Raw genomic sequence first — 26,971 nt, forward strand, 5'->3', positions numbered from 1 at the left:
CTGCCAGTGACTGCATCTGACAAAGCTAGTCTGTCTCATTTCAATGCCATGTTATTTGCTTTTTTTTGGAAGTGTTTGTTTGGAAGTGTTTTTGGTTAGGTAGGGTTTCTATTGCTGTGATAAGATGCCATGAACATGGAACTCTTATAAAGAAAACATTTAATTTGGTGGCTTACAGTTTCAGAGGTTTGGTCCATTATCATCATGGTGGAACATGGCAGCATGCAGGCAAACAGAGTAATGGAGAAGGAGCTGAGAGTGGAGAAGGAGCTACATCTTGATCCAAAGACAACAGGAAGTGGACTGTGTCACTGGGTATAGCTTGAGCATAGGAGACCTCAAAGCCCTCCCCCACAATAACACACTTCCTCCAACATCTACTCCAACAAGACCACACTTCTGAATAGTACCACTCCCTTTGGGGGCCATATTCTTTCAAACCACCACTGGATGTGTGTGTGTGTGTGTGTGTGTGTGTGTGTGTGTGTGTGTGTGTGTGTATTGCATGTGTACATGTGGTTATGTTCATATATGTGAATTTGGGCACAAGCGTGTCACAGTGCATGTACAGAGGTCAAAGAAAAAAACTCAAGCATTCTCCCACCTTGCTTGAGGCAGGATCTCTATGTCATTTGCCAGTGTGCACAAGACTAGCTGGCTGGTGAGCTTCCAAGAATTCCCGTCTCCATCTCCCATCTCACCGTAGGAACACTGGATTACAGATGCACTACTGCACCTGGATTTATGTGATTTATGGGCGTTCCAAATTCAGTCTTCCTTCCTGCACAGCAAGCGCTTTACCTACAGAGACATCTCCCCAGCCTCTGTGCTGTGTTCTTACCCACTACACACCATAGTCTATTTGTGTGGCCCTCTGTGATGGCTGAACTGTATCAGATCTCTTCCAATTACTGTAGTGTATAGACGACGATGTTAGTGTTGGGTAATAGAGATGATGACGAAGTGCTGTAAGATTTGCTGTCTTGGCTGTCATCACTCATACCCCAGGTCTATCAGAATTGTTCTAAATAGGATATAAATTATTAATTCTCAGGTTGCTTGTAAATTGAGTAATGCTGCACTCTCATACGAACCTAAGATCACATTGGACAATATCCAAAGAACAATGTATAGCAGGAAGAAATTCTGCAATGACAAATTCATGTTTCTCACAAAAAGAAAGCAAAGAAGTTGTGCTTTGTGATAGGTCTATTAAAGTGGGCTGCAGGTGCTTAATCTCCACTGCAACCCTACCAGGTAGGATGCTCTAAGAACGTATGAAGAAGAGGGTTTCTAATTGGATAAGGAAGCCCATCCCAGGAGCTCTGGAAGAGTTTTCCAATCTACAGTTGCTGCTGTCCTCACTGGTCCTGTGGATGCCATCGCCATGGCTGCTCTCCTGTAGCTCCACCCACAACCCTCACCCTTATGTTAGCCCAGATCACTTTGTTTCCCATCCAGCCAAAGATTGGATGAAGCCACTCCTTCACTGTGACAGCTGTGGTATACGGGCCCCTTTCCTCTCAGCTCCCTTCCAGTTTCTCAATTAGAGCATGTTTTGAGTAAGTTCCCTTGATAGTAAATTTTAGGGTATTAGAATGATTCTCCAAGAGCCCAAATATTAGTTTCAAGGTCATACTTAGCATTTCTTCCTGCCCATACAATAGGCTACATGGGATTTGTGGCCAGTATTCAGAAGCACTAGGGATCCATGACTGAGTTAAAAGATCAGTCTCCCATTACCTTCAAATCAAACCCTTCATGGAGATGTATTTGTAGAATTCATTGAAGAAACTGCTCTCTCTCTCTCTCTCTCTCTCTCTCTCTCTCTCTCTCTCTCTCTCTCTCTCTCTCTGTGTGTGTGTGTGTGTGTGTGTGTGTGTGTGTGTGTGTGTGTGTGCACTGTGGAGGCCTTGAACTCACAGCCCTCCAACCCCCACTTCCCAAGCACTAGGATTATAGGCACGCATCATCACACCCAGCTTGTGTGTGTGTAACTTCGCAGTGATGTATGCCTCAGAAATCTCAATTTGCAGAGAGCACAAATCCACTCTGTAGGGCCTGATAGAGTCTCCTCGGCAAGCGCAGGAACACGACTAAGCCCTGGGCTCAAGGGAGCCTGAGTCTTGATTACTCTCCTCTCAGGTCTTGCTACATGATGGAGCAGAGATGTTTCCTCTCTGCTTCACCAAAAAAGGCCTGGACATCTGTGTTCTCATGTTTTCCTCAGGTCTTAACAATGCTTCACTGGACATTCACATTTTCACTGGGGCTATTTAGACACTTGATGGACAGACAGCACAACTGACTGGAAATGTGTAGTCCACGTGACTATCATTGTACCTTTTTTTCTACTTTGGTCTCATGTAAGTAACACAGGGTGGCCTCAAACTTACTATGTAATCAAGGATGACTTTGAACTTCTGATCCTCCTGCCTCCACTTCTTGAGTACTAGTATTACAGGCATATACAACCACACCCAATTCTGGAGGTGTGGGGGCTCAAACACAGGGCTTCGTGCAAGCTAGGCAAGCACTCTAGCTATATTCCCTGCCCCATACTGTACTTTCATATGGTGTCACATGATGCAATACAGACAAACAATACTGAGTTCCGGCCCTGAGCTCTCATTAAACAACCCTGTGATCTTGAAGACATTTCATTCTTCTATGATTCCATCTGTTGTTAAAGTGCAGAAATCCATACACAGTATCTCTGGGGACCTTTTAAAAATAACGCTTGCTATGTCTCTTATGTGAAAGGTACTTTATTCAATGCATGCTTTTCTAAGTTTTTCTACAGAAAAGAAATATCAAATCTGCCTTATAATGATAATAGAGACTAAGAGCATTGGAATCCAAACATAGATATATATTTTTTAATACCTAGAGCCTCAGCACTCAGGAATTTTTAAAGGGAATATCATAACTTTGAGGGTATCTGGGATTATTTCAAAAGAGCAAGATGAAACGAAAAGGCTTATGTACGGACTGGAGAGACAGCTTGGCAGTTTGGAACACTTGCTGCCTTTGCAGAGGCCCTGGGTTCAGTACCCAGCATCTACATGGCAGCCTACAACCATCTGTAATTCCAGTTCCAGATAAGGGGATGCCCTCTTCTGGCCTCCATGGGCAACTACACACATGTGGTACAAATATACACAGGCAGGCAAGTACTCATAAAATAAAAATGAATAAATTTTATCACTCTGTAGACCAGAACTCACAGAGATCCACCTGGTTCTGCCTTCCAAGTGCTGAGATTAAAGGCATGTGCCACCACCACCTGGCTAGAATAAATCTTTTTTAATACCCGCGTTAGACCATTTTAATTATGTGAATGATCATTGTCCACTCATCAATATCAGGGCAGAAGAGAGAGTGAGTGGAGGCTGAGGTGAACAGCTCCACGCCCTGGCAGAGACAGCAAAAGAAGCATTTCTCTCAAAGCCTGGCAGAGAATTTGCTGCATTTCTCTGAGAGTTCAGTTTTATGTGTCAATTTAGCTAGGCCACAATACTCAGGCGTTTTGTCAAGCACGTCTGCCTGTGTCTGTGAAGATGTTTTAAAATAAGATTAGCACTTAAATCAATAGACTTGCAGTGGAGGACATTGCCCTCTGTAAGGTGGGTAGCCTCATCTAATTAGCTGAAGGCCTTAAGAAAAAGGGTAGGATTCCTCAAAGAAGAGGCGTTTTGCCAGCAGGCTGCCTTCAGACTCAAGCGGCACATCAAGTGCACCCTGGCAGCCTGGGCCTCGGACTTGCCAGTTTCCATAATCCTGGAATAAATGACAGAAGGAGGGGAAGACAGATATATAGATAGATAGATAGATAGATAGATAGATAGATAGATAGATAGATAGGTAGATAGATAGTAGAAATAGTTAAATATGACAAATGAGAGATCAATAATAGAGAAATAGATGGATAATTATATAGAGATAGGTGATAGATACAGAAAACATCGATGGAGAGAGGGAGGGAAGGAGAGGGGGAGAGAGAGAGAGAGAGAGAGAGAGAGAGAGAGAGAGAGAGAGAGGAGAGAGAGAGAGAGAGACTGAGCCTAATTCGTTTCTCTAGAAAACCCTGACTTCTGTAAAGACTGCTAGATGGAGGAAGGGTAGCCCAACCATCCCACCCTTATTATAGCTTATCCTTCTCCTACATTCTTTGACTCAGGAAGATCTGTCCCCAGTGAGAGGGTCCACTACCTCAAAGCTAAGTGCAGGGGAAATGCTCTACAAACTGTAAAGTGATGTGCACACGAATGCTGCCCTAAGAGCACTGTCTTCTTTTTAGCTATTTCCAGCGGAAGCACTAGGTGTGCTCAGCATTATGTAATGTGAAAGGTTGAGGTGCTGAAGGCAGGCAGAGTGCACAGGGCAGGGTGGTGATGTGTTCTGCTTCCCCAGCCCACAGCCCAGCCACACACTGGGTCGTTAGAACTATCCTGGGAAAGAACAGAATTTGCTGATCATGCATTTGCCCCACATGGCTCTTGGCTCCAGCAATTCTTTACACCTCCAGAGACCGCTCATCTTCCTCATCTACTTATCCAGAAAAGAAATAAAGCCAGCTGTCAGAGGGAGTGAGCTTTTTAGCACTTGAATCAAAACCAGCCTTCCCGACTCTCTGACTTCCTAGAATAAATGCTGTTTGCTCGCCAAACCTTCGTGGCTTATCAGTGCGCTGTCTCCACCTAGTGACAGATGGAGAGAATGCACCCAAACTTGATTTGCAAGCTTAAAATCCTTCACATCTAAAATTCAGGTAACACAGGTTTAAATTCCAGAGACTTCCAGGGAACACGGTACATTGCTCATTTTAAGACTACTTAGAGAGCTGGGGAGATGGTTCAGCGGTAAAAGAGTGTACTGCTCTTGCAGAGGATCTGGGTTGGTTCCCAACATCTACGTCAGTTGGCTCACAACTGCTTGTTAACTCCAGATCCAGAGGACCAGGCACCCTCTGCAGACACCTGCATGCACATGGTACACATATTTTCAGACACACACACACACACACACACACACACACACACACACACACACACACACACAAATAAAAAAAATTTAATCATTTTTTAAAATACTCCTTAAGTGTATGGACCTGGCATTCAAACATCTCTAGGCTTAATTTTCTATTTTAACTCCCACTGTGTTCTGCCCATATAACTTTGGACTTGTTACTTTAAACTTTACAACACTGTTTGTAAAAAACAGTGTCAATTGTGAAAATTTAATATAAAGTTTCTAATAACTAGTGTAGATATAGACAGAATGCTTAATAAACTAGTCCACCCATAACACCTGGAAAATTACAGTTCTTTCTATTAACTATATGGAATTTGCACAGAATCTCCTTTCTCTAGACTTGATGGTTCTCAGTATAGTATGAGGATAAATAGGAGGTGGTGAGTAATTTTTAAATCTCTACATTAGGGCTGACAAGATGGCTCAGCAGGTGTCTGCTGCCAAGCCTGGAGATCAGTGTTCTAGCCCAGGATCCACAGAGTGGAAGAATAGAACCAGTTCCACAGTTGCTCTCTGTGTGCCTCATAAGCACTGTACTATCTGTATACACACACAAGCACACACACACACACACACACACACACACACACACTCACAATCGATGATGTCATCACACTGTGAAATATGTGTTCACATTACTACAATCAGATAGAGGAAGATTTTCCCTACAACAAATATGAATATTTTTTCTATGCTACTGTGTAGAAGATATCCTCTAATTAATCGAGGATGACATTAAATGTTTTTATTAAATGTGTGTTCTGTTCCTTTTTCTGGTTCATTCTGTCATCTAAACCTTGAAGTGACCCATGTCCATCCTTCAAAACCTTCCTCCAACATAATTTGTATTCTGCTCTGAATAAAAATCAAGACCCTGCTTTTTTTAAAGATTTATTCTTGTTTTAATTTCTTTAAAAAGATTTATTCTTTATGTGTATGTGTCTTACCTATCATGTACATTCAGGCATCACATGTGTACCTATAGTGGCTAGAAGAGGGCACCAGATTCCCAAGAACTGAAGTTAAACAGTTGTGAACTACCACACTGGTGCTGGAAACTGAACCAAGGTCCTCTGCAAAAGCAGTCAGTGCTCTTAACCACTGAGCTATCTCTCCAGTCCCATCCAAATCACTCCTTAGTGCATCGTGAGGCTTTGTTCAATGTTAAGACACAATTGTTGACCATAACAAACATTATTCCATTCTATACCCAAGCCCCACCTCTAGAATTCAAACACTAATGTCAGACAGGGTCTAGTTCACAGCCCTGGTCTTCCTTTTCTTTGCTCCTAGTAAATGTATGCTTAAGGTCTGATATCTCATCTGTCATCATTTGAATCTAAAAGATTCATGAGATACTCTTGTTCTGAATTTTTAAGTTTTTTATTAGCACATATTAATTATATAATAGTGGATTTCATTTTGACGTTTTCATGCATGTATACAGTGTACTCTGATCATGCTCGTCTCCCATCACCTTCTGTGGCTCCCTCTCCCCACTCACTCTCATCTCTTTCCTTCTCCCAATAGTCTCCCTTCAGTTTCCACATCTCCCGTGTATATCCGCGTGACCTGAGTTAATTAGGGCTACTTACAGGAACACGGGCAACTTAATAGAGGCTATACCACTAAAGAAACTCTCTCTCTCTCTCTCTCTCTCTCTCTCTCTCTCTCTCTCTCTCTCTCTCTCCTCTCTCCCCTCCCTGCCACAGCAACCATTAAAAGTATACAGCTCCTCAGAGAGCTCAGAAAGGGGCAGGGCCTTAGGAGCCTTCTCTCATCCATGATGGACTGTTGATAGGCTCAGTCTTGCGCAGGTAACCATGGCTGATGAGAGAATGCATTGTCCACATCCTTCCCAGATGGCATTCCACACACTCTACCTTTTCCTCCAGAACTCAAAGTCCTCCCACCCTTTCTACAGAGCTCCTTCCACTTTGGAGGAGAAGTCCCATTTAGGGGTGACCACCCTTTCTACAGAGCTCCTTCCACTTTGGAGGAGAAGTCCCATTTAGGGGTAACCACCCTTTCTACAGAGCTCCTTCCACTTTGGAGGAGAAGTCCCATTTAGGGGTGACCACCCTTTCTACAGAGCTCCTTCCACTTTGGAGGAGAAGTCCCATTTAGGGGTAACCACCCTTTCTACAGAGCTCCTTCCACTTTGGAGGAGAAGTCCCATTTAGGGGTGACCATTCAACAGGCACTTACTATCAGGACTTAGACCAGTTACTTTCTGAAACAATTGTTGCCCACTACAAATATGATGCTTGCCGGGCGGTGGTGGCACATGCCTTTAATCCCAGCACTCGGGAGGCAGAGGCAGGTGGATCTCTATGAGTTCGAGGCCAGCCTTGGCTACCAAGTGAGTTCCAGGAAATGCGCAAAGCTACACAGAGAAACCTGTCTCAAAAAAAGCAAAACAAACAAAAACAATGCTTGTCTGACCACAGCAGCAGTAATATATAGGTATAAACATGAACATTTAGAAGCCAATTAGATAAACACATCATGTTCATTTAGCAAAACAATAGCAGTAGCTTTCCTTCTAGGGCCTATGACCTCCCCGATGTGGGCTTTTGATTGGCTTTGCAGGACAGACATGAATCCTCTCCTTTGAAGCAGGTCTCAAAGGCAATCAGAAAGTGGCTGGCTACCTTTGTCATAGCTGTGCTACTACTGCAGCAGTGGGCATCTCACCTGGCACGTAGATAGTGTGACACGTGTAGGGTCGATAAGTGAATAAGACTGTGATACTTCCTCAGTAGCCTGGATCTTCCAGGACTGCAAAAGCTCGGCAGCACGGGGAACTTAACGCTTATTACAGCTAGATTCTTCTATGCCCTGCAACCAAAGTTTGTGATATCTTCAGCAATGATTGTGTATTAAACCAGTGGTTCTCAACCTTCCTAATGCTGTGACCTTTTAACACAGTTCCTCATGTTGTGGTGACCCTCACCTAGCCTTCTATAAACCATTTTCTTTGCTACTTCACAACTGTAATTTTGCTACTGTTATGAATTATAATGTAAATAGCTGTGTTTTCTGATGGTCTTAGGTGAACCCTGTGAAAGGGTCATTTAACCCCAAAGGGGTCGCGACCCACAGGTTGAGAACAACTGGACACACTCAGTTTCCAGAGGGTAGCACAATTTTCAGAGGCTCTGGAAACTGTTGAGCAGAAGTGGGTGATTAGGGGCTGGAGCTCTGCTTCCCCATCCACCATGATGTGATGGTGAGTCCGTGCCACAGGCTCCTGCTGCCATGAATGTCACTTCCTGACGTGATGTGCTGAGACCTGAAAACATGGATAAAGATAAGTGTTTCCTCCCGCAAGATGTTATGTCAGGCATTTCTCCAAAAGTAACTAATATGTCTTCTTTCTCTATTCTTTGCCCTGGATATGTTTTCTTTCTTCATAGAACAGAAAAGAGAGTATTGTACAAAGGCCATGTACCAGCTCATCTAATTGAACCAGTTTAGTTTAACTCACTGGAGCATATACAAGTCATGGCCCAAGTCCCACTTTGCATCTGAAAAACAGGAGTATTTTTTTTTTATTTCACCCTATAGCGTTATGGATAATATAATCAGTTTAAAATTCTCTGTGATTTGGAATGTATTGCAGAAATACAAAACTAGAGTGGTCCCATCCAGCATCAGCTGTAGCAGGAATCTTAAAATGTCTTATTAATAAAATCGAACCTTAGGCCAGTTACTGGGGTGAATGCTGGAAGGTCAGAGAAGCAGAACAAGCCACGGCTACCTACCTCACTTTGCCAGTTCCTCAGCCGATCCTCTTTCCTCAGACTGGAAGCCTCTGAGTCCTCATTCAGAATCAATCTCAGCTGAACTGTTGATCAAAAGCCTAAAAGCTTAACCAGCCAAATGCTTCTAGTTTCTGGCCCTCACGCCCTATATACCTTTCTGCTTTCTACCATCACTCCCTGGGATTAAAGGTGTGAGTTACCATGCTTGGCTGTATCCTTAAACAGATGGATTTCTGCCTCTGGAATGCTAGGATTAAAGGCATGTGCTACCACTGCCTATCCTCATGTTTAATATTGTGGCTGTTCTGTCTCTGACCCCAGATAAGTTTATTAGGGTGCATAACATTTTGGGGAACACAATACCAATCAGCACTAACAGTTCAAGATCTATTACCAATCTTTTTTGGGGGTGGGAGGGCTAAGGCAGTATCTCATGTAGCCCAGGCTGCCTCAAAATCACTACAGAGATGAAGATGACCTTCAGCACTGATCTTCCTCCCTCCATTTCCCAGGAACTAGGATTACAGGTGTGTGTCACCTCACTTGGCTTGGCCAGGCTTAATTAGAGAAATTGTCATACACATAATTATATTTTTACTTTCTACTGATTGAGAATATATAGGTTTTAATTTGGATTAGTCCCAAGGATCTCCTAAGGGTCATGGTTAGATATTCAGAACCATTGCCCAAATCAATAAAAATACTAAGAACAGCTATAACGGTTCATACTTTCTGTCCCAGTGGAGGCAAAGACATGATGATCATAGGTTCGGGTCAGCCTGGGCTACATCATGAGACCTTGTGTCAAGAAATCAAGAGCTGACAACGTATCTCAGTAGTCAAGAGCTTCCCTAGTTTATTCAAGGCCCTGGGCTCGATCTCAAGCACCAACAACCAATCAACAAATAAATGTAAAAATGTAATCAAGAGAAACTTCAACACTTTGGGATGCTTTCTTCTCATTCCTATGTTTCTCTAGACCACCGACTTCCTTCTCCTAAGTGCCCTGTTTCTTGCCCTGACTCCTTGTCCCTCCCTTGCTGATTTCTGATAGTATCCCACCAGCCATTTCATCTACAACCAATAACTATTCCACCTCTTAACAGTTACGCCTCATTAAACCTACTTAGGCATACACTTCAATAGAAGAAAACAAACTGAATGTCACACACGAGGATGGAAAAATTCGGGTCCAAAGAACAAAACTACTCCCTTCCCTACTCGTTGCATTATTAATTATCTTGAGGTTGCAGTTTGCAGACATCTGCAGGGCAGAACAGATTAGAGAGGCAAGGAGATCTGCCAAGACCTGAGGCAGATGCCTCCTCTTAGATTTGGACCTGTTTGCAAAGCTACATGTTCTGACTCTTCCTTGAATCTAAATCCTAATATCACATTTCTCTAATACATCAAAAATAACTCCAGAAGAGGTAGAACTTGAACGTGAGTCTCCAGAATCCCTGGGATACTTCACACATTTGTTGAGAGGCAATATTAATTGAGAGCTAAGCTATTCCAGGGCTGAAGATTTCAGGATAAAAGAAACCATTTCCACCTTCCATAACTGCGCTGTCTCTTCTGGGGATTCAGTTTACAGCATGGTGTCCAAAGTTCTGTAGTAAAAGGAATCCAAGGTTGCCTGGACTCTCGGATCAGTATTCAAACCAAGAGTTTTTGAGAGCCAAGTGATTTTCCAGGGAAGGTGGTGTCTGCAAGAATATTTGAAACCCAGACTCATTGGGGAAAGGAAGAGTAAGGCACCCCAGGCAAACAGCAGAGTTCAGAGAGTTGAGGGAAACATGAGCTGCAGATGCAAACAGAGCCTGGGGACATGGCTCTGCAGGCAGCGTGCTGGCACAGGAAGCAAAAGGGACCAGAGCTCAGGGTGAAAGAGCCAGCGTGGGCGTGGGGGTGGGGGTGAAGATCCCTGACAGCTCTTCCAGAGGACTCCCACAAGTCCTCTGACCTCGAGACATGCCATGGCACATGAGCACATACACACACATAAAATACAAACACAACCGTAATAAATTGTTTTTAATACTCCACTTTTGAGACTGGAGAGATGGCTCGGCAGTTTAGGAAAGCACACTGCCATTGCAGAGGACCTGAGTTCGATTCCCAGCTTTTACATTGGGCAGTTCTCAATCACCCATAATTCCAGCTCCAGGGGTAATCTAACATCTCTGGCCTCACAGACAGTGGTATTCATGTGCACATAACCACACACAGACACATAATTTAAAATAATAAGATACATCTTTAAAAATAAACAAATATTCTACTTTTGTTAGCACATATCCAAGTGAGATCATTGTACCTATGGAAAGAATGACTATTATTGTAGATGGAACTTGAAGCCCAGGTCCTATGACATGGAAATCATAGCAGCATGGATCATTAAAAGATCGTGTACCTTGGACCCTGCCTCCCTCCATGGTTCTGGCAGAGACCAGTGACAGAGAATCAAAGGGCTTCTTGGGCATTTTACTTGCATGTGATCCTAGCCGCACCACACCATACAGAGGCAGATGCCTGTCCTAATGGTGATGGAGCGGATTTTCAGTATCTCGGTGGGATGAGAGTTCAGAGTCAGGATTAACTTAACTCCTATAACTATGCAAAGGCAGAAAAAAAAATTTCATGTCCATCCATAATCAGCTGGTGAAACAAAATAGATCTTGTGGTAGATAGAATTATACTGACATCAGCTACCTGAAGCAATATTACACATCTATGAGCTTTTTGTGGCATCTTTCCTTCTTGACTATGGGTCTGTTCAGGTAAGTTGTCATGTGATGGCCAATAAGATGTTTGTAGGTGTGATGTGAGCAGAGACAGTGTGTTCATGTGTGTGTCAGCATTCCCATAAGAACAACAGAGCCTAATATCCCCTGTCCAAATCACAGCCACATCAGTTTACCCACACATGTATAGAGGGGAAGGAAATGCTCATTTTTGTATGGTGCTGTTGGCCGATGATTGGTTGTTACCCAGAAAACCTGACTGATACACAGCTCATCTATGTAATAGAATATTCTCTAGCTATATAATAAGGCAGATGTTGATGGACCAATATAAAATGATCTTTTACAAGGTACACAGCATTTGTTGTCATGTCTAGATGGGGAAAAATATGTTTATGTTTTTATTTTAATGATTCTAGACTATATCTAAGAAGCTGCTATATTAGAATTCCCTAGAAAAAACAGAACTGGTAGAATAAATATATTTTAAAGAGTTTTGGTTTTGTTGGTTGGTTGGTTGGTTGGTTGGTTTTAGCTTTTTGAGACAGGGTTTCTCTGTGTAGCACTGGCTGTCCTGAACTCTGTAGTTCTGCCTCCTGAGTGCTGGGATTAAAGGCATGGGCCACTATGCCCAGCAGAATAAATATATTTTAGAAGAGGATTTACTAGAGTGGCCTATTTCTGGAAGGGGCTGGGTAGTCCAATATTGGCTGTCTATATCCTGGGAGGCTGAGAACTCAGTAGTTGCTCAGTCCACAGGGCTGGATGCTTTATCAGTCCCAGGCTGGTCCTGAGGACCAGGATGGTCCCTGAAGAATCGTCCCCATTAGAAGGCTGAAGGAACTGAGGATGGTGGTGGCAACAGTAACAGCGTAGATGCACTCACCAGCAAGAGGGGAAGGCAGGCAGGCAGCTCCTCTTTTCCTCATTGCCTCCTGATATGAGGGCAGCACATATAGACAGATGGACACACACATACACACACACACACACACACACACACACACACAGAGATGGACATACACACACAGACACACACACACACACACAGACGGACGGACACACACAGACGGACAGACACACACAGACGGACAGACACACACAGACACACACACATGCATGAGCACACAAAGGTGCACAGAAGGAGAGAGAGAAAAAGAGAGAGAGAGAGAGAGAGAGAGAGAGAGAGAGAGAGAAAGAGAGAAAACTTCCCACTCTCAGGCAGGAACTAAAGCAGAGGTCATGGTCTTCTCCCCCTTGGCCTGCTCAGCTGCTTTCTTATACCATCCAGGACCACCTGCCCAGGAATAGGACCACCCACAGTGGCCCAGGCCCTCCTCTATTAATCACTAATTAAGAAAATGACTACAGACTTGCCTACAGGCAATCTCACAGAGGCATTTGCTCAAACTGACAGTCCCTCCTCCCAGCCGACTCCAGCTTGTGACAAGTTGGCATAAAACTGCCAGCACAGTGGTTAACCATGATTGTCACCAAAGACCAATGCTGGCTGGCCGGGGGACAGGATGTAACGGGCCCTCAGACCTTGGCACAGCTGACTCCGTGGTGGAAGTACCATTCAGGCCTTGGAACCCAGCATGTAGACAGCACCACCTGCCAAAATGGAAACAAAGACCTAATCCATCAAAGTCCGTAATTCCGGGAAAGTCTCAGAATGTACTAATCTTTTTGGCTACTGCAGGTGTACTTCTGGCTAACTGTTCCTGCTAACTGAGGTGTGGCAGCCCATGATGTGGTGTTTGCGACCAAAAGCTCACAAAGGCTTGGAGCTGCATTTGGTCCCAAACACCCTGTGTGCTCACCAGCCGGCTAATAGACATTTTATTGGCTTGAACCTGTGTCCAGGTGGTCTTCTCTGGTGGATGTCATAACAGTGACAAGCCATGAGTATTTCAGTGCTTAGCAGCCAGGAAAAGTGGTACAACCCAGCTGAGACCCATCCTAGACGGCCACCATCCAGAAATAGCACCGATTCCCACACATTGTTTTTTAAGATTGATTCCCGCACAACAGTCTCTCGTCTTTAAAATATATTTATTTATTTATACTTATTTACGTATATGCATGTGTCTGTGTGAGTGTATGCCACATGTGGGGGTGCCCATGGTGGCCAGAAGAGGGTGGAATCACAGGTGCTGGGGACCCTGTAGAAGAGCAGCACCCTTACCTGCTGAGCCATCTCTCTAGCCCCATGAATCATTTTCAGTATTGTCTGTCTAGATAGTGAGGTAATATCTAGGTCTAAGGAGGATTTAATTGGGTTGATAAAGATCAGAATGGGAGCATGAAATTGTACTAAAAATGGGTTGCCATCCATATTTCTTAACAAGCCACCTCCCTGCTCCCCTCGGTCTATGACACTGTTCCTAACCAGGAGGCCATGCCTAAAGCTGATGTCATTATAAGTCACAGCATCAGGAAAATGGATTCAACTACTTAGAATAAACATGATTAGAGAAAAACGTTAGGTGACCAGATATACCTTTTTTTGTTTTTTTGTTTTTTCTCTCACAGTGTGGGGAGAAGTGTATATCCCTTTCCATATTCTACATAGCCCAAGAACCACTGTGAGAATAAGTGTGTGTTGCCACGGCAACTAGATGTCATCATTACCATCATCAACCGTTACTAAATGCCTGTTAGTGCTGTTCTGAGTTACTTCCTACTTACACTGGAAAAGAAAGAGATGATGTTTGCTGCGAGAGAATTTCTAATTATAAAGACTTCCAGAATAGAGCATGCTGGGTAAGGAAAAGATGAACCTTTATCTGTCTTTCATCACTGCTGGGAGCTGGGGATGAAGAAGAGCCAACTCCTGTCCACAGAGTTCAGGGTGGAAGACAGAGCAAGAAATGAGTGGTTACTGACAACATGGAGATGCTGACATGGCCCCAAAGCCATCAAATTTGAGAAGCAATGTTTGCTCAAAAAAATAAAAAAGCACTGTGTGTATATATGCACCCCTCATCATTTATCTCTGAACAGAATGTCTTAAGACTCATAATGCAAACAGGAGAATTCCCGTGTCCCCTCTAAGTCCCTTGGCTGGTCCACGTGTTGCCTTCATGCAGGAGAGTCCCTCCTGTGGAGTGCAAACAACACTCCTCTAAAGTGTGCAGAACAGAAGTGTGGCTTCAGGAGGCTGTTAAGTCACAGAAATCATGAATAATTTAGACCCCACCAACTGCCAATGGGCCTCTGATCCAAAACCCTGGGTCCAAGGAGCCGATGATGGGCAGGGTACCTGGGAGGGATAATATGGCGCCCTGGGGAGTGATTAATCTCTATTTATTCTGTGTTGTCAGCAAGCCTTGGTGCAGGCTGCTGACTGCCTGTCTGGATCTGCAGTGCTTTTGGGTCACCCTCTAGGGACCTACTTGTTGCCAACCTTCTATTTGTGACTTCTTGCCAGGCCTCTGTGTCACAGCCAACTGCCTTACCTCCTACATCCCATCCACACTGCCCGTTACCTCTTCCCTTCCATCCTCACCTGCTAAATCTCACCACACAACACTGATTCTCAACCTGTGGGTCATGACCCCAGCAGAGCAGATGTTTACATGACAATTCATAACAGCAGCAAAATTACAGTTATGAAGGAGCTATGGAATAATCTTATGGTTGGAGGTCACCATAATACAAGGAACTGTATTAAAGGGTCACAGCATTAGGGAAGTTGAGAGCCACTTCCCAACAGGGTAGCATTTCTCTCCTCCTGCTGTGGCTACCCCTTGACCCACATTCTACTAGAATGAAATGAGAGTGATAATATTCTTTCACAAAAGTGGGTTTCTCTGGAGAAGTCAAAGCAAAGGGTACAGGCTAGTGAGCTACACAGGCCAAGCTTGTGGAATATTGCAGCCTGACCCATTTCCATGGCTTCTGGAGTTCTTAAAAGAAATGTAATCCTGAGAACATCAAGCCCTTTAGGCCATGAATGCCTGTCTCCCTCATAGGCAACAGTAAGGAGATATTTAATGGTCTCTAACAGTCACACTCTGTTTCCTACAGGGAAAGGATGGCGAACGGAAGGCCCACAGTTCACAGTGTCTAAAGTGGGTTTAGAGAAAGAACTATTGAGCTGACTAAAGGCCTGCTCTGTCTGCCTCTGCAGCCAGAACTCTGCTTCATAAACTGAGATGCTGCTTCCTTAATCCAGAGCCTCTGTGCTCTCCTCTTCCCTACGTTTATACACACAATCCAGTGTCCCCTAGTCAATGGTACTTCACCTGGTAACACCTTCCCTCATCCAGTGTTCTGCCTCTTGAGATCTAACATGTCCTACCCAGCCTCCAGGCCACTACCAGCAACACTTCCAACTTTACCTGGGTGTGAGCACTGCTAAGGGTACATGCAGAGTCTTTCATATCTGGGTCCACAGTGCAGAGAGGAACCCAAAGCAGTGTTCCAGTGGGGACATGAAAGTATTTGGAGGAGCCAGGGTGGCCAGAGTTCTCTAGCAAAGCAAGGAACTCCACTGATATGTAGAAGGTCCTACCAAACATCCCACTGAATAGGAATAGGCTCCTCCTGAAATAACTACCCCAGGAAAGGACTAGAGGGCTGAATGCCTGGCCAGAAGCACGGCTCAGCAGGAAAAAGAGCTCACAGGTGTAGACGAATCTTAACAGGTCTTATTAGTAAAAACAAACCAGGAGCCAGGTATTGGGGTGAACACCGAAAGATCAGAGAAGCAGAACAAGCCACAGCTAACCTCACCTCGCCAACTTCTCAGCCGATTCTATTTCCTCAAATTGGAAGCCTCTGAGTCCTCCTCTGAATGGATCTCAGCTGAACTACTGCTTAAAAGCCTAAAAGCTTAAAGACTCTAGTTCCTGGTCCTCACACCTTATATACCTTTCTGCTTCCTGCCATCACTTCCTGGGATTAAGGGTGTGTGTCACCATGCCTGTTTCCAGTGTGGCCTTGAACTCACAGAGATCCGGATGGATGGATCCCTGCCTCCAGAAAACTAAGATTAAACGTGTGAGTGCCACCATTTTCTGGCCTCTATGTCTGTCTAGTGGCTGTTCTGTTCTCTGAACTCAGATAAGTTTATTAAGGTGCACAATACATTGGGGGACACAATATCACTACACACAGGTGTGGCCACCATGACCTGACCAGGAACACACTCGCTTCCTGTCAGGGAGGCCCAGGCTCTGGGCTGCTCCACACTTCTCCCTCTAAGAGCCCAGGTACTAAATTGTGAACAGATTGGCTTGGGTTTGACTGCTTTGTCCAAGTGTGTAGTAAGACTGTGATGAAGTTAGGTCTGAAGTAACAGCACTGGGGGCGGGGGTGGGGGGGAAGCTCCAAGATTCCATGCAATGCTGTGGTCTGCCCAACTGCATATGGTCTTCAAAGTAGCAATTCTGTTGTAGGGGGGGGTTGGGGAAACTGTCTGCAGATACTGTAGCAAGTGACAGTAAGAAACTCTTCAGTTTAACTCTGCACATTGGCAGGTTATTATAGAAGAAAGCCAAGAAGGGGTGAGGGGAGACGGGAGGGAGGGAGAGAGCACAAGGGGAGCGGGAGGAAATTGTGTTCAATATCCCAGTGCGGTGCTTCCACCGGTTTGTTTATGTCAAGACTTAAATCATGCTCTTTAAATTTGATTCTTTTTTCTTGTTGTTTTTATTGTTTTGTTTTTGTTTATTGAGACAGGGTTTCTCTGTGTACACCCTGGCTGTCCTGGAACTCACTCAGTGGATCAGGCTGGTCTCGAACTCACAGAGATCCACTGCCTCTGCCTCCCAAGTGCTAGGACTAAAGGCACGTGCCACCACTGCCCAGCTCAACATTGGTTGTTTTCTTTCATGTCTATTATCAGTGAGCTGACTGCAGTATCAACAACCACTGTGTGCCTGTGGCATGGACAGAAGTAAACAGAAAACCAACAACAGTAACTCGGGAGAAAGACTAGACGTACCATGGTAGCTTGAGCACACCCCCAACCTCAAAAATCCTGTACTGGGATCAAATTCCCAGTACAGCAGTGCTGGGGGTGGGGCCCAGTGACAGATATTTACAGTACAGTGACTGGGTTAACAATGACTATCACTAGGCATGAGCACGCGCTCTGTCTCTTGGTCTCTCTTACTCTCTTTAAGTCTCTATCCGAGCTGTGGGGTGACGCAGCAAGGGGGTTGTAGTCTTGTCTCAGTCAGCTTCAGCTGTCAGCTAGACACAACTCAGAATCACCTGGGCGGAGGGGACCTCAAATGAGGGATTGCCTGGATCAGGTTGGCCTATGGCCGTCTGTGAAGCATTTTCTTAACTGATGATTGCTGGAGGAGGCCCCAGCCCACTGTGGGTGGAGCCATCCTTAAACAAGGGGGTCTGAGCTGTATGAGAAAAGTACCTGTGGGGCTGGAGTACTGGCTGAGCAGAAAAGAGCATTTGCTGCTCTTGCAGAGGACCAAAGTTCAGTTCCCAGCACCCACATGGTGGCTCACTACCTTCTGCAACTCCACTTCCAAGGAATCCAAGGCCCTCTCCTGTCTTCCATGAGCACTGGCATGCACTTACAAGATCTTAAAAATGAAAGAAAAAGAAGAAAGGTAGCTGAGCAAGCCAGTAAGCAGCATTCCTCCACGGTCTCCGCTTCAGCACCCCCCTTGACTCCCATGGCAATGAACTTTTACCTGGAAGATGAAGTAAACCCTCTCCTCTCCAAGTCAGTTGTGGTCAGTGTCTTATCACAGCACCAGAGAGGCCAAACTAAGACAATTAACTTCCTTTTTGCTCTGACCAAATAACTGAGAAGCAACTTAAGTGGGAAAGGATTTATTTTGGCTCACATCGAAGCTCCACTCCTAAACGTCCCAGTCTTCCAAAACAGCACCACCATGTGGTGACCAAGTGTTCAAACTCACAAGCCAACGGGACATTTCCTATTCAAACCACCGCACAGGTCAGCGGACTTCTTGGTCTGCAGAGATTAGGTGGAATCTGTGCTGGGCAGCCTCTAGCACTGGAAGAAATAAGTTTCTTAACTTTATAAACTATCCAACTGTATTCTAACAACACAAGACAAAGACATATATAATATGTGAAATGACATATTTTAAAATAGACTCTGAAATGTTTATTTATACATGTCTATACATGTACGTATGTACATACATAGAACACTCATGAGCATTTCTTTTCAGGACAAGATCTCACTATGTAGCCTGGCTATCCTAGAACTCAGAGTGATCAGCCAGCCTGCCTCTACCTCTTGAGTGCTGGGATTAAAGATGCAGCACATTAATATTTTTTAACTTTTTAAAATATGCATGGGTGAAGCCAGGCGGTGGTGGCGCATGCCTTTACACCCAGCACTGAGGAGGCAGAGCCAGGCAGATCTCTGTGAGTTCGAGGACAGCCTGGTCTAGAGAGTGAGTTCCAGGAAAGGTGCAAAGCTACACAGAGAAACCCTGTCTCGAAAAACCAAAAAACAAACAAACAAACAAAAATAATGGGGTTGGGGATTTAGCTCAGTGGTAGAGCACTTGCCTAGCAAGCGCAAGGCCCTGGCTTCGATCCTCAGCTCCAAAAAAAAAAAAAAAAAAAAATGCATGGTGTTTTGTCTGCATGTACATCTGTCCAATGCCCAATACTTCAAATTGAACTCACAGCCCAGAGTGGTGACACGTGCTTGTAACTCCAATACTCAGGAGGCCAAGGAAGGAATATGGTGAGTTAGAGTCCACTCTAAACTATGCATCTAGACCCTAAGTAAGAAAAGCAATGCAGGCATGGTGGCACAGGCCTGTAACTCTGCTAGTTGGGAGTTGGAGGCTTAAGAATCAGGAGTTCAGGGTCATCTCTGGCTACATATCAATTTCAAGGTCCAGCCTAGACTACAGGAGACCTTGTCTCAAAAACAAAAACCAAAGAACCAAATAACAACCTCCCACAAACAAACAAATAAAACAATAAGCAACCACAGACCCATGCACCCACACACACAAACAAAACCTCCCCAAACAGAGCTGGAGAGGTGGCTTGTGTTAGGAGTTTGGATCCCAGCAACCACAAAAAAGCCTAGAGCCCCAGACTGAAAGGGGTGGAGACAGAGGCTCTCTGACGTGGCAGGAATGTAGCAGAGACTGAAATTGCTGCGTCAAGATGGACATAGGAAAGAAACCAGCTGTTAAGGACTGGAAATCTTTCTACACGAGGGTTTCAAACCATCAACAAAGCATGCCCAAGGAAAGCTGAGGTAACAACACTGGAGAGAATGGATTATAAAGGGTCCCGCAGCTTGTGGTCTGGCACTCTCAAAACACAAGCTTTTCCCTGCTCACTGGCCCACACCCGCTCTCAGAAGAAGTGCTTTCTCTTTAATAATGGTCTGTGTTTCCACATCCAGCCATGTGTCCCTGGCCCAGGTCTTTGCCCTGGAACACAAGGAACTGGCTACTTCAGCAGGAGGCCTGGGACTCAGATCCACTCCTGTAACGCTGGGCTGGCTAGCTGCCATTTACCCTAAAAGACATGAGTACCAAGTTCAATAAGAGACCCTGCTTCAAAGGAATAGAGGAGAAAGCAGTCAAGGAGGACTCCTGACACCCTCCTCTGGCCTCTTCAGACACCCACTAGTGCATGCACACATGTGTGCACATTCCACACATATTCACACACACACACACACACACAGCACAAACTTACTAAAACTAACAAGCTTAATTCCAGTGGGGCATGGTGTTAGTGCCTATAATCATAATGGCATGAAGGCTAGGCTGAACTCTCTCCAAAACAAAACCAACAACCAATAAGGGTAGGCAAGCCCGCAGCCAGGCTTGCTGATCTTTCGTCCAACAGGGCCAGGTGGAATCATGTTGAAACTTGGTAATAATCTTATCTTTTGACACTGACAAAAACTTGGACTGGCATTGCCTGCCTTTATTTGCTTTCTATTCACTTTAAAAATAAATATTCCATTAAAATACCAGGGCTGAAAAAACAAGTTATGATAACAGACACTGGTCACAGGCCTTCCGAGAAGCCAAGCTTCAGGGCATACTGTCACTCAGCCTCTCCCCGTGCCTTGGCTGGAGGCTGCCCCACTTCTGGAGTCCTTCCTGCTTGAGGGTGGAGCGACACTCCTGAGTGCACCTCCCCCACCCCCATTCTCGGGAACCTGGACGCACACAGAAGGGTGCCACACCATTCCCATGGCCTCCTCCCTCTTTCGTCCTGCCTCGCCATCCCTTGGATGGGGAAAGGTCATCACATGGCTAACGCCATTCCATCTAACTGAAATGCAGTCCATCAGATCTGGCCTCTCATATACTTAATGGGAGTTTTAAAAAATTAAGAGGCCTTTCTTTCTCAACCCTGCCAGCTCCCTAATCTATTGCTATGCTATGGAATTCTAATGAATAAATGTTTGCTTTTTAAAAATTCTTGTTGAACAACCCCAACTCAAAATTAATCTCTGTCCCTTTTTTCTCCCCCTCCCTCCTCCCTGTTCCTCTCCCTCCCTCCCCCTTTCCCTTCTCCTCCACCTGTTTCTCTCACACTCCCTCCCTCTTCTACCTCCCACTACCTCCCAGGGATTCATATAGCTCAGGCTAGCCTTTAACTCCATCAGTAGCTAAAGATGATCTTGAACTCCTGGTCTTCCTGCTTGGGTTAGTCCCCTACATGCTAGAAGATTACAGGCATACACCACCACACCTGCCTCCAGCCCCGCACTTCTCTCTCTCCCAGGATGCTTTGGGAGGGAGGTATTGTGTTTCTAATACAGAAACTGTAACCATCATGTTTCAAAATCTCTCCTTGTATGGTGGTGACAAGGGTCACATGTTAAACAGTCCCATTCCCCTCCCTAGAGATAAAGGGATCCCTGTCACAGAGCCTAACTCATACTCTTGTGTCTGTCTCCGCCATGTAGCATAAGCCACATGTTAAGGGGGCCTGCTTCACCATTATACAATGCCTCCCCTTTCCTTGAGAATCTTAAAGAAAAAGTGCCTGGCTTCATCTTCCAGGGCCATACTGCCTGTTGTCAGTGTTCAAAAACCTCTGGCCTGAAGGAATATCCCATAAGACTCAGCATCTTCTCTAGAACTTTCTCTCCTCTCCCTCGCTAAAACCCAGCAATCCCATCTTCCCATATGGCTTAGTCTCAGCCCAAGTGTCACTTCTCAGACACTTTTTTCTCGGTGTGTATGAACTCTTCTAATTAACGTCTGTCTCCCCTGGTCTGCTCATTTCTCACAGTTTTATCAAATCATTATTATTTCTGTATTTGTTCACTCACTATCCTCCCTACAGAAATGCAGGTCCACGAGGCCAGGAGATTATATTATTGATTGTATTCATAATTACTTGCTGAACACCGAGCACAGAGAGACAAGCCTGTGACCGGTGTTTAAACCTCTTTGCTGAGTAACTTAATAGGGCCTATCAGATCTTTAGATGGCAGGTGCCAATTCAGTCAAAACTGAAGATATACTGCCACTCCTTTTAAAAGCAAAAACAAAAATAAGGCACTGTAAATTCTAGGAACTGGGCAAACAGAGAAAACCTAACTCATTAAGAGGAAGAATAAACCAACTGTCATCCTTTCCTTAATGACTACAAGAGCTTGCTGCAAGTTCATCCAGGTCAGATCTGGTTGCCTCATTCTGACCTTTCACAGCTCAGCCAGCATGATCTTCACATTAAGTCCCACCCCAGCTAACTATCACAATGCCTGCTCCATAATTCAAATGTGCCCATCTTTCCTTAGACAGCCTGTCCTTTTTATATAGCTTTTAAGATTTATTTTTCTTTTAATTCTGTGTACATATGTGGAGAGGTGGAATGTACATATGAAGGTGGCCTAGGAGTTCAGACAAGAACTGGATCCCTTGGAGCTGGAGTTGTGCACCACCTGACATGGATACTGGGAATCAAACCCTGTCCTCTGGGAGAGCAGCAAATGCTCTTAATCACTGAGCATCTCTCCAGTCCTTTTTCTTTAAAAAAAAGAAAAAAAGAAAGAAAGAGAGAGAGAGGGGGGAGGGATGGAGGGAGGGAGGGAGGGAGGAAGGAAGGAAGGAAGGAAGGGAGGGAGGAAGGAAGGAGAAAAAAGAATGTTTTTAATTATATGCATATATGTATGTTTCTGTGTGTGAATGCAGTGCCTGGGGAAGCCAAAAGAGGGCATTGGTTGGATCCCCTGGAGCTGGAGTTAAAGGATGTTTTGAGCCACCCAATGTGGTTGCTGCAAACTCAGGTCTTCTGCAAGAGTGGTAAGTACACTCTCTCTGCCAACATTTCTCCAGCCCCTTCCTCTTAATGAGTTAGGTTTTTCCCTATTTGGCCAATTCCTAGAATTTACAGTGTTTATTTTTGGTTTTGCTTTTAAAAAGAAGAAGCAAAAGAAAAAGAAGGGAAGGGAAGAACAAGTGCTTTTAGGGGCTGGAAGATGGCTCAGTAGTTAAGGAAACTGGCTGCTCTTCCAGAGGACTCAGGTTTGCTTCCCAGTGCCCTCTTCTGGTCTCCAGAGGAACTGCATGCACACAGAATGCACAAAATACATTCAGGAAAAACACTCATTAGCATAAAGGAAGTGAACAGTGCCTTTGCACCAGGCTCTCAATTTGTGCAGAACCCTTTGTGTATATTGGCCTCTCTCCAAGACACCATTAGCCTCACCTCCATCTCAGTTAGCTGTTTCAAAGACTTCCTGGGAATTTCTGCAGAGATAATCATGTTGTCTGCCAAAGACAGTTTTCCTTCCTCATCCACAACAGTATTCACACAGCTTCTCTTTCTGGCCTGATGGTTTGACCTGGAATCGCCAGGCCAGTGTTAGATGGACAGAGGAAGGCTGGACAGCCTTCCCAGCTGCAGGAGAAGAGGCCCAGCCATCCACCCTCAGATGATGCCATGCTCTCAGGTGCCTCCAGATTGAGACAAATTCTGTGCAACTCTTGTTTGTTGAATGATTTACAAAACATTTTCATCTTAAATGGGTGATTTTGTCAAAAACTGGGTTTTTCCCCAACTATCAAGATAATCATTTTCACATGAAGCAATTTTCAAATTGCGAACTAACCTTGGATTCTAGAATAAAATATATAAGACTTGGCTGAGAAAAAGACAAAAAATTCCAGATTTATTTGTTTTGTTCACACACATGCACACTTTAAAACACTTTCATTTAAGCTGGATGTGATGGCATGCATCTTTAATCCTGGCACTCAAGAGGGAAAGGCAAGAGGGTCTTTGAGTTCAAGGCCAGTCTGGTCTATAGATTGAATTCCCAGACAGCCAGGGCTACAACAGAGAAACCCTGTCTCAAAAAAAAATTATTCCCTGCACATGGATGTATCATAGGTATGTGTGTGGGAGGTCAGAGGACAACTTGTGGGCCCTGGTACTCTCTTTCCACTATGTAGATCCTAGGTTTGGTGACAAAAGCCTTTACCTCATGAGCCATTTTGCTGTGCCACACACACACACACACACACACACACACACACAGTTTTGAGACAGGATCTCATGTAGCTCAGCTTGGCTTCAAATTTGGCTATGTAGCAAAGGATGACTTTCTGATTCTTCTGCCTTTTCCCTGTCCCCAGTGATAGGGTCATAGGTATGAGCCACCACACTCAGTTTATGTGGCAGAGGGTCTTGAAGCCAGGCTTTGTGCATGGAGACAACAGTACCAACTGAGCTCCATCCCAGCTTTGGGGTTGATTTGTGTCTCTATGGTAACGAAGGATAATGTTATGACCCTTCTTTTTGTGATATCTTTGTCTGGTTTTGCTGTCAAGTTAACAGTAGCCCGATAAACACATTGGACCATTCTTTCACCTCCCTTGTGTAAGAATGAGTGTAAAACTGGTGCTTCTGGTGTAAAGGTCATAACCTTCATCCCCACTGCTACCTGGGTCTAGACTTTTTCCTGCAGGAAGGTTTATAGCAACAGCTTTAGTAATGGTGTAGGGCTATTAGGTCATCAAGTCCTAGAAGGAGCTTTGGCCATGTTAGATGTTGAGGAAATTTGTCCATTTCATGTAACTTATTAAATTTATCAGCATGGAGTCATTTGTAATGTTTCCCTTCATGCCTCCGGGATCTGCAGTGATATCCCCTTTCATTGCCGGTAGTTATAAATTTTGCAATTGTCTTCCTGGCTTTAAGTCTAGCTGGAGGCCTATTGATTTTATTAAATCTGAAAGAAACAGCTTTTGCTTTTATTGGTTTTCTGTATTAGTTCTCTCTTTTCCGTTTCATTGATTTCTATACACTGGTATATTATTTCATTTATACTGTTGCTTTGGCTTTTATCTGCTTTTTTCCTCAAGTTTCTTAGAGTAGGTGATTGGGCCCCTTTGCTTTTTAAGTAGATAAGCATATAATTGCTGTCTACACTCCTCCTGTTTTAGCTACAGCCCGTAATTTTGAAATGTTGAGGTTTCATCTATACTTCAAAATGTTTTCAAGTTTCTTTGGGGATTTAATCCCCTGATCTTTTGATCATTCCAATTTATTTTTAGAGACTTGCCAGATATTTTCTCATTACTGATTTTGTTTTTGTTTTTATTCAGTATGGTCTAAGAACACACTAAATATGATTTAAGATTTCCTAAATGTGTTGACATCTTTTTTAATAGCCAACAAAAAATAAGGCTCATTTTGGTGGACATTTCACAGATTTTGAAAAGGTTGTGTTTTCTGTTTCTGTTGGTCTACAGAAGTCAGTTTGGTCCGATTGGTCCATAGAGATGACCCTTGTGTCTATGTTATGTACGCTGCTATTTATTATAAGGGCAACACTCAAATCTGAGATGTGTTTAGAGTTTCTACTATGTCTCCTACAAATTATGTAAGCTCTTACTTTGTATACTTTCAGGTACTATAAGTGGATACATATACATCTAGAATTGCTACATTTCTTAATGACTTGCAATTGGCTACTTTATCATTAAGAAAAATTATACCATTATACATAAGGAGTAGCAAGGTAAATCCTTGGTTAAGAGCACTGGCTGCTCTTCCAAAGGACTGTGGGTCAGTGCCCAGTGCCCACATGGTGGCTCACAACTATCAGTAACTCCAGTCCCCTGGGATCAATGCCCTCTTCTGGCTTCCATGGACTCTGAAAGGATGAATGGAGCTGGTGGGTGGTTACCAGCAAAAAAGTCACAAACCATGGCCATGACTACCAGAATTAGGAAGAGCTTTATTAGAAAGAAGCCAAGCCTGGAGAGAAAGGAAGATGGCAGGAGCAGAGAGAGAGAGAACAGAGAGGAAACACAGAAGAGAGCGAGGGGTGGGGGTCTGAGTCCAGCTTTTTAAGGCTGGACTGCGTGACCACATGGCGGGTATGGACCCGCCTACACCCCCTGATGATGTAAGACGTTAGACCCAAGCTGCACATGTATAGAATCCTAACAGACACCAGCTGTGGTGATATTTTGTTTGTGCTTTAACAAATAAAGCTTGCCTGAAAATCAAATGGCAAAGTTAGCCACTAGATAACCATAGAGGTCAGGCAGTGGAGGCACACACCTTTAATCTCAGCACTAGGGAGGTAGAGACAGGAAGTGATGGCTGGGCAGAGAGAGGAATATAAGGCAGGAGGAGACAGGAACTCAGTGTCCTTTCAGCTGAGGATTTCATAGAGGTAAGAACCACTGGCTGCTGCTCTGCTTCTCTGTTCTTTCAGCTTTCACCCTGATATCTGACTCTGGGTTTTAATTAAGACCAATTAGGATTTGTGCTACATCTGCTGCCCAACTTGTGGGACTCAAATTCACAAAAAAAAAAAAAAAAAAAAAAAAAAAAAAAAAAAAGCCACTTGCCTGTTGCTTTGCAGTCACCAGCACAGGCCAGAGCTACATAACGCCAGAGTCACTACCCTGCCAGCTAGATTTTCCACCTCTTCCCCAAGCCCTCTGTGGGAGTCTGGGATTGTTTTCTGCTGTAGCCCCTCTGCAGCAGACTCCACAGGCTTTTGGGCTCCAAAAGTAACAGGAGTTAGCTGTTTTCGCATGTTTTTCCATGCAGATGGCTGGCTCTTTGGCTTCTTCCCTCTCCCAGTGGGTTGTGGCTTTCCCTGAACCCCCTCCTCTGGCTGCTTCCACACTAGGTAGCTGCCTCACTTCACCATCATCTGAATCATCATTGTCAGCAGATTTGGTGAGTAATTGGGATTTCTTAAAAGGGGAAATTGTTTCAAAAAAAGAGGGAGTTTTCCCACATTAAAAAATGGGAAACAGCCGGGCGGTGGTGGCACACGCCTTTAATCCCAGCACTCAGGAGGCAGAGCCAGGCGGATCGCTGGGACTTCAAGGCCAGCCTGGGCTACCAAGTGAGTTCTAGAAAAGGCGCAAAGCTACACAGAGAAACCCTGTCTCGAAAAAAAAAAAAAAAAAATGGGAAACATTGTTACAATGGAGGGAGTTA

Source organism: Onychomys torridus, chromosome 3 (genome assembly GCF_903995425.1).
Source record: "Onychomys torridus chromosome 3, mOncTor1.1, whole genome shotgun sequence".
In the NCBI taxonomy this organism is placed as follows: Eukaryota; Metazoa; Chordata; class Mammalia; order Rodentia; family Cricetidae; genus Onychomys; species Onychomys torridus.